At 46.2% G+C, this 18,456-nt stretch overlaps 1 protein-coding gene across 2 annotated transcripts in view; it reads left to right on the top strand.

The window, feature by feature from the left end:
- CDCP1 (CUB domain containing protein 1) overlaps positions 1–18,456 on the top strand; it is a 57,141-nt gene that overhangs the window by 278 nt on the left and 38,407 nt on the right. The window lies entirely within an intron of this gene.

Here is an 18,456-nt window from a genome sequence, read left to right as displayed (position 1 = left end):
CAGAGTGGGGGACGGCGGCGGCGCAGTCGGGATGACGGATGGCGCGGGGTCCCCGGGACCGCCCGGCTCCCGGGCGCGCCGCGTTAGGCGCAGTGGCCTTACCCTCCAGGATTCCGAGCGACCTCGCCGTGGGCGCAGGCTGCGGCACGCGGGAGTGTCCCCGAGCGGGGAGCCCCGTGGTCGGGGGGAATGAGCGCGGCGCCCACCGAGGAGGAGGAAACAGCGCGCCGAAACCGATCCTGCTCGAAGTGGCGCGCCGCGCACTCGGGGGCTTTACTTGGATTCTTGGGGGCCCCCGGGTAGGGCGTGGAGAGGGAACTTTCCTCTCTGGCCCACCCTGTACCTCCTCGCCTGGACCAGGGAGAAGGTGCCGGAAAATAGCGGTTTGGCGCCCCGATATCCCATCCCTTTTCTCCTGTCCGCACGCTCCATTCTCGCTCTCCTGAAATTCAGGGACATTAATTTGAAATTGAAAGCGCCAGGTAGGAGAAGGCCGCCGGGCATCTGCGCCGCGGAGCCTGTACATCCCCCCGCCCCTCGCATCTCTGTGCAGTGGACTTGGACGGCAGAAGCGGGTTGGCAGAGGCGGACGTTCTGTAGATGTGTGTGAATTTCGAGTTGTTCCGGTTGGGGGAGGGACAGCCACATCCCAGCTGCTTGTGTCTGCAAGGAGGTGCCCTGCGGGCCCTGCAAGTAATAGAACAGAGAAATAACCTGGTTTCTTCAAATAAGAACTTGATTCGAGGCCTTTCCTGAAACTAGCACAGGTTTTGTGTTTTTTTAAGAGCTATCCAGGAAGAGATTTGGGTCTTTGATTACCCTTTGCTACACCTAAGGGGACCTGTATTTGGCAGGTAGAGAAATTAGGATAAATTAAATTGAGGAATAAAACTAAGCGGGTGAGGTGAACTTGGGCAATCCAACAACTGCCATCATTACAAATCCGAGACAGGAAAGCTTCCTGGTTCCTTTCTCCAACAGCATCAGGTGACTTCTTGCTGCACAGTAGGTGGAACATTGCAAGACCTCATTTAAAATATTGTGTGCTTGGGGGCTGGCCCAGTGTCATAGCAGTTAAGTTCACAGGTTCTGATCCCGGGCACAGACTTACGCACCACCTATCAAGCCATGCTGTGGTGGTGTCCCACATAAAGTAGAGGAAGATGAGCATGGATGTTAGCCCAGGGCCAACCTTCCTCAGCAAAAAAAGAGGAGGATTGGCATGGGATGTTAGCTCAGGGCTAATCTTCCTCACAAAAAAAGAAAAAAATATATTGTGTGCATATTTATTGTAATTTAGGACTGAGTTTTCAAGATTCCCTTTGAAGGAAAAAATCAGTTTAAGAATAAAGAGTAATTTAGTTAATGAAAATGTGTGTAAATGTGTGTTTGAGAAAAATGTGTGCCCACCACACTTGGGAGCTATACTGGAACTCTGGGAATGTTTTCGATGTTTCCGGTTGTTTGTGATAATGGTTGAGAACTCTTCCAGTAAGAATATGGTGTAAATCAAGGCATTACGAATGACAGCAATGACAGCCTGTCCTGAACTGGCTTGTGTTACATGTCTGATTTCTCCCTGTGGCCTGAAGAGGCTGTCCTTTTGGTCTCCAGTAGCTCCAATGGAGTTCCTTCCTTCCAGGAAGTTCTTGACTGTCAGAGCTACGTCTCATGGTTCTGTGTATAAATAGGAGGAAGCCTAGGAATTCTCCTATTTCACGTTCTTAAATCCTTCCTATGGTCTCAGAAACTGGTCCTGTGAGGTCACATTGCCAGGCTGCACTGAGGGCTATGCCTTTGTGGTAGGAACTGTTGCCAAGTACATCTGCTTTGCCTAAAGTTGTGGGGTTGGTCTAACCAAGGGGGGCCTTTGAGAAGTTACTAGAGTCTGTCCTGAAAGGATAGAGAAAGCCAGAGAGAGCCCTGGCCCAGAGGATTTGTTTTATAATCCCTGAACTCTCTTAACAAAGGCTCGGCAGAGTGGAAATGAAGTTGGTGTCCCTGCAGAGCCGAGAGTAAAGGAAAGCTCCCATCTTGGCGTGGTGTGTTCGTGTGAGTTCATAGTTCCACCAGCTCCCCACTTCCAGGGGTGAAGGACTGGTGAAACTGGAAGCAGAGACTTGCTAAAACCTCAACCTAGTGGCTTTCCAAGGACCACTCAGATACCAGAGTCTGGGTCAGTGACCCCATTCTTGCTGCCATTGTTCTTGCCAGAAATGTGAGCAGACGTCAAAGGACGCGTTCACTCACCCTGGGTGACTGTTGCCTTCATCATTCTTCCGATTCAAATGAGGAGCTGCTGGCTGTTGTCTGGAATGTGTAACTGGCAGGGCTGATGATCCCTCTCCCTCCCCCACCCCCTCACAGATTTCTGACTTGGAGTCAGAGACGGCTGCTCTGCTGGTAATAGAGATGTGTTCGGGTGCCGGCTTGTCAGCCTCAGGATTCACCTCATATACTGCCGTACCATCTATGATGACTGTACAAACGCTCTTCTAGGAGTTCTCCCAGGCTTCAGTGTGGGGCAAGGAAGTTGAAAACAATAATTAAATTGTTTTAAGTAATATATAGTCGTAGAAAAATTGACAATAAATATAACCAAAATGGAAAACAGTCGCCTGTGAGCAAACCACCTTTGTCATTTTGCTGCACAGTCTTCTCATTGTATGTGTTTGTTGTGTGTGTGTTGTGTGTGTGTGTGTTGTGTGTGTGTGTTGTATGTGTGTATAAAGCCAAAAATGGGGCCATCCCGTTGTATGGCTTTAACCAGTCCCCTACTGTTGGACATTTAGATTGCTTTCAATTTTTCCTACTAAAAGTAGAACATGCTCAACAATAGGAGACTGCTTATATCAATTTTGGTAGGTATGTTCAATGGAAAGACATTAAAAATTATGTAGCACAGATTCTATAATGACATGAAATGATGTTATCTTTGTGTTTCCAAGGTTATAAAATAATATAAGCTGGACTATCCCATTTTGATACATCTGAGAATGTGTTCTTGTGGCTATATTGTTCTGCACATTCTTCACTTTTTCTGTGACTAAAATTCTGGAAGTAGAATTGGTGGGATGAAGAGTAGAGAAAACGTTAGGGCTCTGGATACATACTTGCATGCTGCCCCGTGGAGCGCTTATCCTGACGTCCTGGTGTCCATTCTGGCCAGCAGCATGTGAATGCCTGTTTCTCACACTCCCCCAGGCCGTCATCATTGTTGTTCTACTAGCATCTATGGAAAAAGCATCTTCTTACCTCTAGTCCAGTAATCAGGGTCTGAACAGTGTTGGAGGATATTCAAGAATTTTAGGAGCACCCCAGCTGGCTGGTATTAAGAGTCCAGCAGTGCTTTTTTTGCCAAAAGAAAACAGAACTGAGTCTCTTGGCTTATAACACAAGCCTCACCTGAAATTTTGCCCAGCAGTGCTGATGTGGGTTCAAACAGAGAAGGGGGACAGAGTTTGCTGGTCAGAAGGACCAGTGATTGAGGTCAAGGTGGCTGGGGGGCAGTAGAGGATGACAAGATCCCTGATATGGGAGACCCATGGCTAAGGCTCTCCACCTGGATGACTAAGGAAAGTTCATACCCTTTAATTATCATTCTAAATTATAAAAATTATCCCACAATCAAATTATTTCAAACCACTTCCTACACCCTTGTAATTAGCCCATCACCTTCTCCTGGGCAGCTGGAAACATTGTAGACAACTGGGCAGGGAGAGCCAAGTTCCCTCCCTCACCTCTTTGTAGCCTTGGGTTTGTATTCAGTACATCAGTTTTTAAAATTACTCACTACTACTTGTAATAGCTAACATGTATTGAGCATCTGCTCCGTGCCAGCCACTCTTCTGAGTATTTTACATGTAAGCATCTCCCACTTAGCATCAGTAATTCATTCCTAAAAACCAGACATTCTGCATGAAAACACTCACCAATGCCCTACGTCTCATTATCTCACGTGGGAAAAACTATAACATCTCATTGCACAACTACTCAAACCCCCAACAGCATAGAGAAACACAGGCAGATGCCTATATATGATTAACAACCAATTCTGTGAAATGTAAAACATGTACGGCATCACTTTCAGATTGCCGTAACATTTCTATGGTTTTTCGCAAACAGCTGCTTTGTGGGTAGTAACTTACTGCACCCCCTTTGCTGACCCTCGGGGCTTCTGCACTAGATCCTGACATTCAGCCTACTGTATTTGCAATATAAGTCGAGACTTTCCATGTATCATTTTGTTTACAATGTTGTGTTGTGTTTGGAGATGTAAGTATATGTTTCCTAAATAGACATTGGCCAAAAATAACTATGATGGATGAAACATAAGTTTTGCAGTGTTTGAGTAATAAAAACTAAGCTGTTTCTCCCGAGAAAATGTCAGTCGAGGAGGTGTTCTTGAGTAGACCTGCTAGTCATTTAGCTCTCCATCCTCAAGCAAGTACTCCTCCTAAGCCCCTGTAGAGAGGGGCACAGAGAGGTGAAGTAACTTGCCCAGGGTCACCTAGCTGGTATGTAGTGATGCTGAGATGGCAGCACAGGTAGTCTGGGTTTGGAACCCAGCTCCCGTCCCCAGTGTGCCGTGCCCTCTGTGCACAGCGGGACTCCTGAAGACAGCATTTGCCAGTAATCCTAGAGACAGCATCTGAACTGCAGACAGTTTCTATCATTTTGAAAAAATCAACCAACACTTACTGAGTGCTGTGTTCATGGTTGTTCTAGGAATGTATGTGTGTTTGTCATATTCGAACAATTTAAAAACTGTGCTTAGAAAAAGAATTACCTGTACATGATAACAAAAATTCAAATAGTACAAAATGGTGTGCAGAAAAAGTATATCCCCTTCTACCTCTGACCCCAGGCCTCCTCCCAGAGGCAGCCCTGGTTTCTTGTGCATTGTTCTTGAACTATTCTACACATGTACAGGTTTATAAATATGTGTACCTTCCTTCACACAAACAGGACCATAAATATATGGTATAGGAGGTGTCCTATATGCTCCTTGGTTTTCTTCACTTAACAGTCCATCTTGGTGCTCACTCCATATCAGAACATATGGAGCTGTCACAATCTTTTTGACAGCTGCATAATAGTCCTTGTCATGGGCACACCATGCTATATTTAACCAGCCCCTTATTGATGGGTTGTCTACAGTCTTTTGTTACCGTAAACAGAGCCTCAGTGACCATCTTTGCAGTTGACTTTGTTGGGTAAATAGACAAGTTTATCTGTAGGTGAAATGCCTGGAGGAGGAATTACTGGGTCAAAAGAGTTTGTACAGAAAGAGTCAAAGAAGAAATAGAAGAAAGTGAGTAACAAAGAGGTGAGGCAACCTGCCCAAGGTCACAGCTAACAAGTGGTGGTGCTGTCTGTGAATCTGGGCAGTCTTGTTTCAGAGCACAAGCTCTTAACCACCCCACACCGTGGTTCACTACTTCCTTTCTTCTTTCCGGTTGAAACTTACCATAAACTTTAGACAAAGGAAATATGTTGAATTTCCTTTCAAATACTGACTTTTGGTTAAGTGATCAGAATGCCATGAGCACTATGTATAGAGAAGACTGACGACAGGCTGAAGTGGGCTCTGGTAGCCCCTCATGTTTACAGTGAGGAGTGATTAGTTCTGACTGACTTTTTACATTGACAGGTCTAATAGTTAAGGTGGAACACACTTTAAGCTGCTGTAGCACACAAAGCCAAATGTGTACAATGGCTCAAACACAATAGATGTTTATTTCTTGTTCACATAAGATCCCAAACAGGGTATCTTCCTCAAGCAATGATATGGGGACCCAGGCTCCTTTTACTTGATGGCTCCGTCATCTTCAACATGTGGCTTCTGTGTTCATCCACATCAAACTGATAGAAGAAAAAAGCACGAGGGGTCTCACAGGGAGGTCCGGGAATGGAAGTTGTTTCACATCACTCCTGCTGCCATTCAGCGGGCTAGAACTCAGTGGTGTGGCCCCATCCAACTGGAAGGGAGACTGAAATGTAGTCAAGGCAGTGGGCAGAGTGGTAAGATCACCAGACTTAAGAGTCAGGACACTGGGTCTAACTTCAAGTCTTGTCAGCAGTTAACTTTATGACTTGGGAAAAATTGCCTTGCCTCTCTGGGCCTCAGTTTTCTAATCTTTAGTGTAGGTTCTTGGACTATGCAGAGGAACCACCAGCCCTAATGTTTTATGAGGTGATTTAAATCAGAGCTGATTTGTGGATCTGCTGGAGACCCCGAGCTAGTGGAACAGCTCAGGCAGGTTCATATCCAACCCCCATGAGGTAGGTGGCTGGAACTGTGCCTGGCTCACAGCAGACAATAAATATCTGTGGAATAAACAAATGTATAATTCAGGTCCGCCCCTCATGCCAAGTCTTTCCAGGAGACTGAATGAGCTTATAGAAGTGAGATGACTTCTTCAAATCTCACTGTTAGAGGGTGGCAAGGGGAAGAAGTTCTAAAGGCGAGGGCTTCTGGCTCCAAATCTGATACGAATCAGACAGAAGAGGAGGAGGAGGGAAGTGCAGTCCCATTGACTGCCTGTGTGGACTGGGAAAACTAGAAAGTAGAAAAAAGAAAATGTGGACTGACAGATGGACCACAGCTCTCTGTGTTCCTGCAGAGGGTGGAAGAGACCTCCCCGGTAGTCCAGGTTCTCTGCCTCGTCCCAGCGCCGGGGGTCTTCACTGCGTAGAACATGCCCATAAGTCTCTGCTGGTCCCTTTATTCATTTATTTTTTTCCCCAAAGCCCCAGTAGATAGTTGTACGTCATAGTTGCACATCCTTCTAGTTGCTGTATGTGGGACACCGCCTCAGCATGGCCGGAGAAGCGATGCGTCGGTGCGCGGTCGGGATCCGAACCCAGGCCGCCAGCAGCGGAGCGCGCGCACTTAACCGCTAAGCCACGGGGCCGGCCCTCTGCTGGTCCCTTTAAACATGTGTCCAGGAGAGAGTGGATGGGGGTGTGGGTGGGTTTGCAGGAATGCAGTCCACTCCTGGAAACTTCCAGGGGAATAAACAAAGAATGATGGAGAACTGCTTGTGATACAGTACAAGAAGCAGGATGTAAAGTAGTGTGTATGTACAGTGTGACTCTAGTCATGTTATCTTGCTGTCTTTCTGCCTATATCCCATGTGAGTTTAGGAAAAAAGACTGGAAGGAAGTAGTTACACCAAAAGTATCTGGCCTCACGGTGTGGTTCACCGAGTCCTCCTGCACGAAGGACGGTTTCTTGGTCGCAATGATGATCATGACAAGGACTTTGCATTGTCCTGCATGTTCTCCCTGTCTGAACCACATTGCTCCACGATATCCCAGTGCCATTGATTTGGTTTGATTTTCTCTAAATAGTAATGCTGAATTTGTGATAAATTATAGTAGAAAATCAGAATTTGCTTTATGGACATTCACTTCACAACGTTATGAAATTAAAAGTTCTTTCTTCAATTACTATGCTTGAAAAATAATCTGCACTTCTCAATTCTCTCCTGAGTGGAGCCCAAGCCGAGGGTGCCACTGGAAGCCTTGTTGGTCTGATGTTGCTGGAGGGGCTGTCCTCATGGACCAGCCGTCCATTCTGCCAGATGGAAACGCAGCTCGGGAATATGACTCCGAGGCCATTAAGTGCCTCACCTCAGGGCGTGAACATCTGTAAATAATAAATTTGGAAATGTCTTGAAAAACAAATTAAAACTGTTCCATGAGCACAGATGGTATAACTTTCTTTAAGTTTTTAATGAAGTACAAATACTCCCTACCCTCAATAGCAGAAGACCAAAGCACTCTGGGTGAAATGTGCCATTTCTGCAAAAATGTAGTAGATGCTGATCTGCTGCTTTTGTCTGGGATAATAAAAGACAATGTCCAGAAATGAGTTTCATCAATTTTCCAAGTCCAAAAATTACATGGAATTTCAGTCAGACTGTTGTTTTTGTTTTTGGGTCTGCCCACTTGGCCATGTGTATACAACGCTTAGAGACATGAGGAGGCTTCTGCAACACTTGACAATGTGTGGTCCAGCTGGGATCTGGGCTAGGATGGTGTACGTCCAGGCACGTGATGGATTCATTGAAACAGGTGCCTTATCTTCCATTACTGATCTGGTGGTGGGAACATCAGGCTATTTCAAACAAGGATGTTTAGCTAAAAACATCGTTTAACCTGAGAACAACTCACAGACATATGGTGAGAGATCCTGGGACATCATGCAGGATGCAGAGGTGGTGAGATGAAGCCCCTGAGTTTGGAGGGCTCAGGGTGTCTCTTGGACCCAGACAGACACTCTTGTGCAGAATCCACGCCAGCCGCAGAAGAGACGCCAAGAGCCAGCAGCACAGAGGGAGGAGTTATATGCTGCTGCTCCTGCTGGAAGTCTGCGCTACGCTGGAGGCCCCGGGCAGCCGGGGACACTCTCGGGAGGACTCAGTCTGTGGTGATGGGCTGTCCTCACCGCCGACCACCCTGCTGACAAGTCTCACTGGAGTTGGGCCTTGGAGCATCTCCAAGGCATGGACCCAGCATCTCTCAGTCACTATTGGCTTCTGGGTTCTAGCTCACTGCCATGTTTCTCATTTCCTAGACTGCGCATCCCAAAGGGCTCAGATTCCTGACTGGGAACTGGTGGAGGGAGAAGGGGCAGAGAAATGGAAGGACTCTAGCCAGCTATCTCACTGGGCTCACAGTTACCTTCTAGTTTTTTTGGAAGCAACCTCATTCAATGATGCTTTGGAGTTGGGCAAAGCTTGGTTCACATCCTGACTCCGCCACTTGTTAACGAGGTGACTTGAGCAAGTTACTTAGCCTCGCTAAGACTCAATGTCCTTAGTTCCAAAATGGGGGCAGCAGCACCTCGTGGTTGGGTGGAGGACTGAATGAAATAATGTCTGTAAATCACTCAGCACAGTGTCTGGCCTAGAACAGATTCCTCAGTTAATGAGAATTGTTTTTACTTTGATTATTTGAGTTGGGCGCAAGAAGAATTGAGATTTTCAACAGCAGACAATCTGGACCAAATTGCCAGGCCGGAGTTTGTGTCACCGGTCGTTTAGGTTGTTTTCAGCTTCCGCTGCTGCCCACTGTGCTTCAGTGACTGTCCCAGTGCAGTCGACTTCGGGTACTTGTGAGGACATCTGGGGGGCAGTTCCTAGAAGTGAAGCTGCTGGATTAAAACTGCAAGAAGTTGTTCTCAATAACCTAGAATAAGTTTTTAAAAGTTGTTTGCAAGTGAGTGCCTGCACACACACACACACACACACACACACACACACACACATACACACACACACACACTTCCTGTTAACCAAGGGACTGACCAGACCGGTTTCATATAACTTAAATGTCATGCCCAACTACATGTGAGAAATGAACGAAAATGCCCCAAAGGGCTTCTGAGGATTACAGCTATCCTTGTGAGCAGGTGTCATAAACCGAGACTGGGCTGGAGTGTTCCAGGCCGTGAAACCAGAGCTGTATCTTCCGTGGAGCCTGCAAGGCCCCCGCCTTTAATCCCTGCTGAGAGATGGTTGAAGGATAGCTGAACTGGCCTGGAAATTGCTGACAATCTTATCAGGCACTTCAGCCTTGATCTGTCAGGAGCAAGTTCTCAACTTGTCAAAACATAGAAGGCATTTTTCAAATTGTAAACAGTGCCCGGATCATCTTGCAGAAGCACACCACAGCCCAATGCAGCCGAACCTTTGGAGTAACATCTTCCAGCCTCCCTGGTCTCTGCCTCTGTGGGGAATACAATCCTAGTTCCCAGCCAGGAACCTGGGATGCTGGAAAAGGTGTCCCCCACTGGCACCTTGAAACTCTAGATAAGCATCTTCTGTTCCTTGCCCTGGTAGCTAGAGACTGGAAACAACCCAAATGTCCATCATCAGAAGCCTGGTTAAATAAATTATGGTACATTCAAACAGTGGAATGCTATGCAGCCATTTAGAAGCATGGGATAGCTCTCTGTGTACTGATGTGGAGTGACCCCCAAGATATATTACGAGAAGAAAACACAAGGTTCAGAACAGGGAGTATGGCATGCCACCTTTTGACAAAATGAAATGAAATGAAATAAAATAGGGGTGGCAGATAGATATAGACTTACGTATTCATAGATCCGTAGAGTCCCTGTGGAAGGACACAAGGAACTGGTATCAGTGGTTGCCTCTGGCAACAGCACCAGATTCAAGGTAAGAGAAAGACTACAAGTCAAGTCTCTTTTTTTTTTTTTACTTTGTGCTTCATGTATTATTTATCTAAGGGTAAACGTGCTTTTCAGCTTTATTGAGGAATAATGTTCATATCATAAAATTCACCAATCTCAATTGCACTCTTCCATGGGTCCTGTCAAATGCAGGAAATAACATTTCCATCACCCTGCAAAGTTCCTCCAGACCCATTTGCAGTCAAGCCCTGCCCCTTGGCCTCTGGCAACCATTGATTTGCCTTCTATCATCACAGTTTTGCCCTAAGAATAGTTTTAAATTTTAAAAAATATTCAAAGCCATGTATGAGTATAGCAATCAATAGTTTTGTTGTGTTAAAAAACAAATTTCTTGAATGTAGATCCTGTCTTCAAAAAAGTCTACAGTTAGGGGCTGGCCCGGTGGCACAAGAGGTTAAGTGCGCACGCTCCGCTGTGGTGTCCCAGGGTTCGCCGGTTCAGATCCCGGGCGCGCACCGATTCACCGCTTGGCAAGCCTTGCTGTGGCAGCATCCCATATGAAGTGGAGGAAGATGGGCATGAATGTTAGCCCACGGCGAGTCTTCCTGAGCAAAAAGAGGAGGATTGGCAGATGTTAGCTCAGGGCCGATCTTCCTCCCAAAAAAAAAAAAAAAAAGTCTACAGTTGCTTCCTGTAGGAGTTTGGCTGTGTAGAGGGGTAGAGTAGAAGAATTAAGTCACTAGGAATCGAGGAACTAATGACCAAAGCTGCCTTCACTTGGAGCAACTTTTCTTGGAAAGAAACTTGCTATGCTTTTTGGGTTTTTTCCCCTTTTCTGTTTTTTTAGGGCCTAGCACTTTGATTTTTGCCTAGAATGTCTTGAAAAGATCTAGCCCAGTCCTAGGTCATTTTGGTAACAAATTCCACAGATTTTGGAGGCTCCTGTTAGATGCTGGACATACAGAGGTAGAAAACCTTGGTCCTTTGCTCTCCAGGGGATCACTATCCAGAAGGGATTCAAACATGTAAACCAGGGGCTACAAATTGGTGGCCTAGGGTCTTGGCCTAGTTCTGTTTGATGTGTCTTGAAAAAAGCTGGATTACAAAGTATTTAGCAGAACATGCACCCTCTGATTCAACGAAGCCCTCCCTCGCTCTGTTGGCTTTTCTCATTTACATTACCTGCCTGGACCCCTGAAAGCATTTCAGTTTAAGACACTTTCCAGTGTGATAAGTACAGCAAAAGATGTGTGTATAAGAACCACAGTAAAGATTGTCGATGGTGAGTAGCTTCTGTAGGCAGGCAAAGAGAAGGAGGAGGACAAGGTGTTCTCCTGGTGTCTGTGTGACATCATGACGAAACCCAGGGATTGGCCCTGGAGCAGAAGCGTGGCTCTGTTACTCATTACCAATAATCCCACAGCGTTGTTTTGATATTTTAAAAGGGTTCTCCCACCATCTCTGAAAAGACAACTTGCCAACTGATCCACTATCTGGAAAAATGTAATTAGGAGTTAATCCTTCCATGTATGATTTATAACTGGAGACCAGCTTTAGGAGCAAAACAGAATGTAGTTGAATGAGGATTAAATGTCTCATTACTCTGGGATTTTAGAGTTTTGTTCCCATCCTCCTCTTCCTTCCTTGGCAATAGCACTTAACAGTAGGACCAACTCCTACAGTGAGGAAGGAATATGGTTCATGAAAAGGAAAGTGCTCTGAACCACAGTCTCTCTTCCTTTCGGGAGTAACCATCTGCTTTTTTCTTCCACCTGCCAATACGATATGCTTTGGAGCAAGGCTCCTCAAAACCCCATCTCAGCATTCTTGGCCCCTCAACTTGGTTTTTCACCTCCCTGAATTTTTGGCATAATTATCTTAAGATCCCTGCCTAGTCCCAACACTGGTACTGTCGGGGGGCCAATAATGGCCATCCTAGTTGATGTGACACCTTCCATAATGACCATCCTTGTTGATATAACTTCATCCATAATGGCTGAACACCTATAATGTCCATTCTTATTGATTTAAGACCTTCCATGTCAATACCTTCCATAACAGCCATCCTCATGAACATAACACCTTCCTTGTTGATATAGTGACCATCCTTGTTGATATAGTACCTTCTATAATGGTCTTTCTCATTGACATGACACCTTCTGTAATGGTTGATCTTGTTGACATAACACCTTCGGTAATAATCATCCTTTCATGTATCGTATTTCATAATGATCCTCCTCATTGACATAACACCTCCCGGGGACTTTCCTCTGGGTAAGGAAAGCACGTGTCTGTCTGGCCTCAAAGATTTCCTGGAGTGTGTAGACTTCCTTTGCTGACCTGTTTCACCCCGGGCCACCTGGTTTGCCAGAGGAATCACTTTATGGACCTGGCCTGCAGTTGTTTGAGAGAGCTTCATTCAAAGACTTATTCTCCAAGTCAGGCTGTGTGCCTTGACACACCCTTTAAGATTGCTGGAAACAACAACAACAAAAGGTACTAATCCCAAGCCCTTAAAACGGAAGGTTTAAACAGGCGATGTATTCCCAGTTGGCTGCCCTGGTCCCTGGGATGATGATACACCCACACTCCCCAGTCATGTCTCCCTAAGTGATCAAGAGGTTGGGCCTTTGCAGTTAGGAAGCAGGTAGACCTAAGGCCCCCAAAAGACCAGTTTCAGCCCTCTCTCAGCTACCCTTGGTGAGGGCTGACATCCCCTGGCTGCAGTGGGTAGATGCCGCAGTCTGTCCTTCCAGTTACAGCAAGGATGGAGCAGGGGCTGAATCAGCTGGTAGTCATCCTCCAGACAGTGGTAAAGGCAGAGTGCAGACTGCTACCAAAGTATCTGGAGTAAAGGTAATGAAGGAGGCGGTGAAGAGGAGGATGAGAGGATGAGCAGATGCCCAGGACTTGTCTTTCATGAGGAGGAGTTGGGGTCAGGGCTCTGAGGGTCAAGATTATAGGCCAGGGGAGGGGCTCATAAGAGGTGGAGAGTCTTGTTTGGGATGACTAGCTTCCTTCCTGTCCATGGAACATTTCTGTGGTCAAGGAGCCTCTGGACTAGGGCAAAGGGCGGAGTGGATATTCAGAGTGGGTGTTTGGAAAAGAAAACACCCGTACTTCTCTCTGTGTCAGTGGTGTTGAGGGGTACAAACTGAAACAAGTCTCTCTGACCACTGCCCCTCCCTAGCTGGGGTTGGGGTGAACACTGAAGTGACCTTGAGGGTGGACATCTTGGAGCAGCAGCAGTGCATGGGCTTTGGAGTCAGGCAGTCCTGGGTTTGAATCTCAGCCGTGCATCTTCCCAGCTGTGAATTTGAGCAGTTTACCCAAAGGAAATGTATAGAAAGTGCCTGGCACATGGCAGATGCTGAACAAACGGGGGCTGGTAAGTTATTGCCATCATTCCTAGATGCCACCTCCCACCAGCCCTCCGCCTTGGCCAGCCCCTACACAGCCTAACATTTCTGGACTCTTGGGGTTTTAAGGCCGGGCTTCCCGCTGAATCTCTCCTTGATTTCTGGTTTTCCTCTGAGGACCCTCCTCTTGTTTTTGCTCTGCCCTCTGGGTGAGATGACCAGCTATGAGCTCTCTTGGCCACAGCATCACCTTCTCTCTGACCCACGCATCCGCCTCCGTCCCTGTCACCTTCCAGCATCTGGACACTAAAGCTTACAGTAAATACAATGTTTTTAGACATCCTCATTGATGTACACTTCCATAAAGGCTGTCCGCTTGACATAACAACTTCCGTATTGGTAACTCAGTTCAGAAGGGAAGGTTTGGTGTCCTAGGCAATGCTTTATACTTGTCAAAACCCCTTTCCTTGAGCAGCTCAGCAGGTCCTGCCTGACACCCCATCTGGTTACAAGTTCTGTATTAGTTTTCTATTGTTCATAACACATTGTCACAAACTCAGTGGCTTAAAACACCATCCATTAATTAGCTCACAGTTCCGTAGGTCAGAAATCCAGATATGATGTGGATGGGTTTTTGTGTTTTTTTTTAATTTTATTTATTTATTTATTTTCCCCCCAAAGCCCCAGTAGATAGCTGTATGTCATAGCTGCACATCCTTCTAGTTGCTGTATGTGGGACACAGCCCCAGCATGGCCGGAGAAGCGGTGTGTCGGTGCGCGCCGGGGATCCAAACCCGGGCCGCCAGCAGCGGAGCGCACGCACCCAACTGTTAAGCCACGGGGCCGGCCCATGGATGGGTTTTCTGCTCAGAGTCCCTGAAGGCTAAAATTAAGATGTTGGCTGGGCTGTGTTCTTATCTAGAGCTTGGGATGCTCTTCTAAACTCAGATGGTTATAGCAGAATTCAGTTCCTTGTGGCTGTTAAGTCTGAGGTCCCCCTTCCCTTGCTGGCTGACAGCCAAGGCTGCTCTCAGCAGTTAGAGGCCACTCATATTTCTTGCCATGTAACCCCTGCCATCTTCAAAACCAGCTACAGAGAATCTCCCTCTTGTCGAATCCCTTTCACACTTCAAATCTCTGTAGCCAGGAAAAGCCCAGTCTCTTTTAAGGGCTAAACTGACTAGGTCAGCCCCACCAGGATAAAGTTACCTGGGCCATACAACATAGCTAAATCACATGAGTGATATCCCATTTTATTCAGAGTCCCTCCCACCTCAAGGGGATGAGAATATACAAGGGTGTGGGTCATTGGGGGTCATCTTAGAATTCTGCACACCACAGGGTTCAGAGGCTCAGGGGCTTTGTCCCATCCTTGGGGATGGTAATGATGGTGCCCATCACTAGTTGAGGGCCTGCCATGTGCCCAGCCCCATTCTTTGTACTTTACACATAAGGTCTCATTCTAATACTTGTAGAAGCTCCATGCAGTTCGTGTTTTTAGCCAAATATTACAGATGAGAAATCTGTGGTTTAGCGAGGAAGGGTGGCTTGTCCAAAGGGGCCCAGCCAAGTGCAGGCCCAGCAAATGACTGAGTGACTTCGCTCATGAAGCAGGATGCTACTCACATCCGGTTGAGTGATGGAGGTCAATACTCAAATGACCCCCAAAACTGGTCTCTGTCTTAATAGAACCTTCTCTCCTGCTCCCCCTCCCCCCTCCCTCCTGAGTGGATTTTAAAAGCTCAGGCTGAACTAAATCAAAGGTGGATGTTTTAGTAATGAAACATTTCCCTGCCACCCCCACCCCTGACTCTAGCATTATCCTTTGAGGGACGATGAATAATAAGGTAGAAATAGGCTGATATAACCTTCTGGAAAAGCCCATTTTAAACTAAACTTATTTTTAGTTTAACCAGCTCATGGCTTATGTTCAGACAAGAAAGTTTTCTTTTATATTGCTCCTAATTGCCAAAGAATGCAGTCCTGTCAGAACATTTCTCGCGGTAGCTATGCTCGCCTGTCCCCAAGCTGGTGTCCATCGTTCAGTCTGTAGCACAGAGACGGGAGACAGTAAAGGCCTTCGTGAGCTGGTAGCTGGCAGGCGGAGTGATGTCTTGACCACTTCTTCACCTTTTGGAGAAATGCTCCCACTTATTTTTCATAACCTTTTGCCATCTTTTGAGTTTTCTAGTTATTGACATCATTTTTTGCTTAAAGAAAAATTTCTCCCCCTTCTTACAAAGCAATTATTGTGTATATATATGAATTCTAGTCTGTGAAATTTTGTGCAATTTTTGGTTGTTATTCAAATCAACGATTAGCAATTAATTCTCAGGTTAAACAGTGAATCACATCTACTTTATGCTACGTGAAGTAAGCGAGACACAAAAGGACAAACACTGTATGATTCCTCTAGCATGAGGTACCTAGAATAGTCAAATTCATAGGGACGCAAAGTAGACTGGGGGTTGCCAGGGGCTGGCGGTAGGGAGAATGGGAAGCTGTTTAATGGGTACAAAGTTTTAGTTTTGCAAGATGAAAAGAGCTCTGGAGGGCTGGCCCTGTGGCTTAGTGGTTAGGTGCGCGTGCTCCGCTGCTGGCGGCCCGGGTTTGGATCCCGGGAGCGCACCGACGCACCACTTCTCCGGCCATGCTGAGGCCGCGTCCCACATACAGCAACTAGAAGGATGTGCAACTATGACATACAACTATCTACTGGGGCTTTGGGAGGAAAAAATAAATAAATAAATAAATATTAAAAAAAAAAAAGAGCTCTGGAGATGGTTGGTGGCAATGGTTGCACAATGTGAACGTACTTAATGCTACTGAACTGTGAACTTAAAAATAAAGTTCAAATGTTGGGGCCGGCCCAGTGGTGTAGTGGTTAAGTTCACATACTCCACTTTGGTGGCTCAGAGTTCATGGGTTCAGATCCTGGGCGCACGAAAAAAAAAAAAATTAGTTCAAATGGTAAAGTTTATGTTATGTGTATTTTACTACAATAAAAAAAATGGGGGAAAAAGAGTTTGCAGAGCTTATTTGTGTGTAGTAGAAAGATGAATGCTCTTTTCCCTTTTCTTTTTCTTTCTTTTTTTTTTTTTTGTGGTGAGGAAGATTAGACATGAGCTAACATCTGTTGCCAATCCTCCTCTTTTTGCTGAGGAAGATTGGCCTTGGGCTAACATCTGTGCCCATCTTCTTCTACTTTATATGTGGGATACCTGCCACAGCATGGCTTGATAATCGGTGTGTGGGTCCGCACCCAGGATCCAAACCTGCAGACCCTGGGCCGCCAAAGCAGAACGCATGAACTTAACCCCTACACCACCATGCCGACCCCTCCCTTTTCTTTTTTAATTATTTATTTTTTACCCCCACCCCCCGCAAACACACAAAAGTGAAGCACACATTATGATTGTAAGGCTTGCTTTGTAAATGTGCACGTGTATCGCATTCTAACCCTGTGCTTAGAGGAAGCCTTGACATGCTCCAGCCCCCTCCTTTCCTAAGGCCCACGGATGTGACCCTCCCACCCCCACCATAACTCGCTGCACTTGGGTTTCAGACCCCCAGTAAGGACCACTGAATCAGAAGCCAACAGGCCGGCCCCGTGGCTTAGTGGTTAAGTGCGCGCTCCACTGCTGGCAACCCAGGTTCAGATCCCGGGCGCGCACCAACGCACCGCTTCTCTGGCCATGCTGAGGCCGCGTCCCACATACAGCAACTAGAAGGATGTGCAACTATGACATACAACTATCTACTGGGGCTTTGGGGGAAAAAATAAATAAATAAAATTATTAAAAAACAAAATCGGAAGCCAACAGGCTTTTCTCCTCCGTCGGCAAAGGTGGGCAAACAACAGTTTGTTGTAGTAAGAAGTGTAAGGCTCTGCAAGAACCCAGGGCCCTGAGGGCAGAGACTTTGAATCCTTTGTCCGATCAATGAGACCCCATGCCCAGCACTGTGCAAGCACAGAGGAGGACTCGGGAGGGGTTTGGTGCATGTCCAAGAGGATGGATGAGGGTTGAGCTTCTCATTAGAGAAAGTTTCAAATAGTTAGCAGTGGTTTTCTGAGTTTTAAAAACTGTTTTATTGACACATACAATAAAGTACGCATATCTTAAGTGTACAGCTTGATAAATTTTATAATGCGTATACATATACACATACACATATAGACAGGTGTGTGTGTGTCATTCCAGCACCCTAGAAGTTTTCCTCTTACCCCTTCCCAGTTAATACCTGTTCCCCAGAGGGTCACTATTCTCACTTACCTGAGCATAGATTGGTTTTGTCTTCTTGAACATGATGCAAATGGAATCACACAACATGTAGTCTTCTGTGTGTGATTCTTATTTGATCATCTCCCTGCTAACTTTTTATCAGAAGAACTTGAACAATTTATTTAATCCCTGATGGCAAGGTGGGGCCGTTGGAACAAAGTACTCTAGGGCAGGAGCACTAAAGAGATTAGAAATACAGTAACTTCTAAACAGTTAGCAGCGGGGAACTACGGGCCCCCCGTTCTGTGTCCGTCCCTGAGCTACATACGGATGGGTTTTTCATCTGCTCCTCTGGTTCTTCCCCATCTGTCCCTGTGATCCTTGGTGACTTTCATGGTTATCGTGACTCACACTTCAAGGCCTGACACAATGAATCTTTTGAACATTTCATAGAATGTTAATGTGATTTTGAACTGGCCCTGCGGCATTTTAGCATATCCTCATGAATTATTTACCGTGGTCATAAACTGAGTTATATTTGCTGTTTAGTTCTGCAGTTTCCACATCTGAAGTCTGTTATTATGCAGCTTTCTCTACATCTGTGGTTCCTCTTTGAGATCCTTCCCCCACCCAGTGCAGCTCGATTCAATCTGGAGTTAAAGTCCATGTCTTAGGTTGGCAAGAAGCCTTAAAATGGCCACAGTCCTAG

Source organism: Diceros bicornis, chromosome 2 (genome assembly GCF_020826845.1).
Source record: "Diceros bicornis minor isolate mBicDic1 chromosome 2, mDicBic1.mat.cur, whole genome shotgun sequence".
In the NCBI taxonomy this organism is placed as follows: Eukaryota; Metazoa; Chordata; class Mammalia; order Perissodactyla; family Rhinocerotidae; genus Diceros; species Diceros bicornis.
Note: the sequence above shows the minus strand (reverse complement) of the source record. Positions and strands in the feature narration are given on the sequence as shown.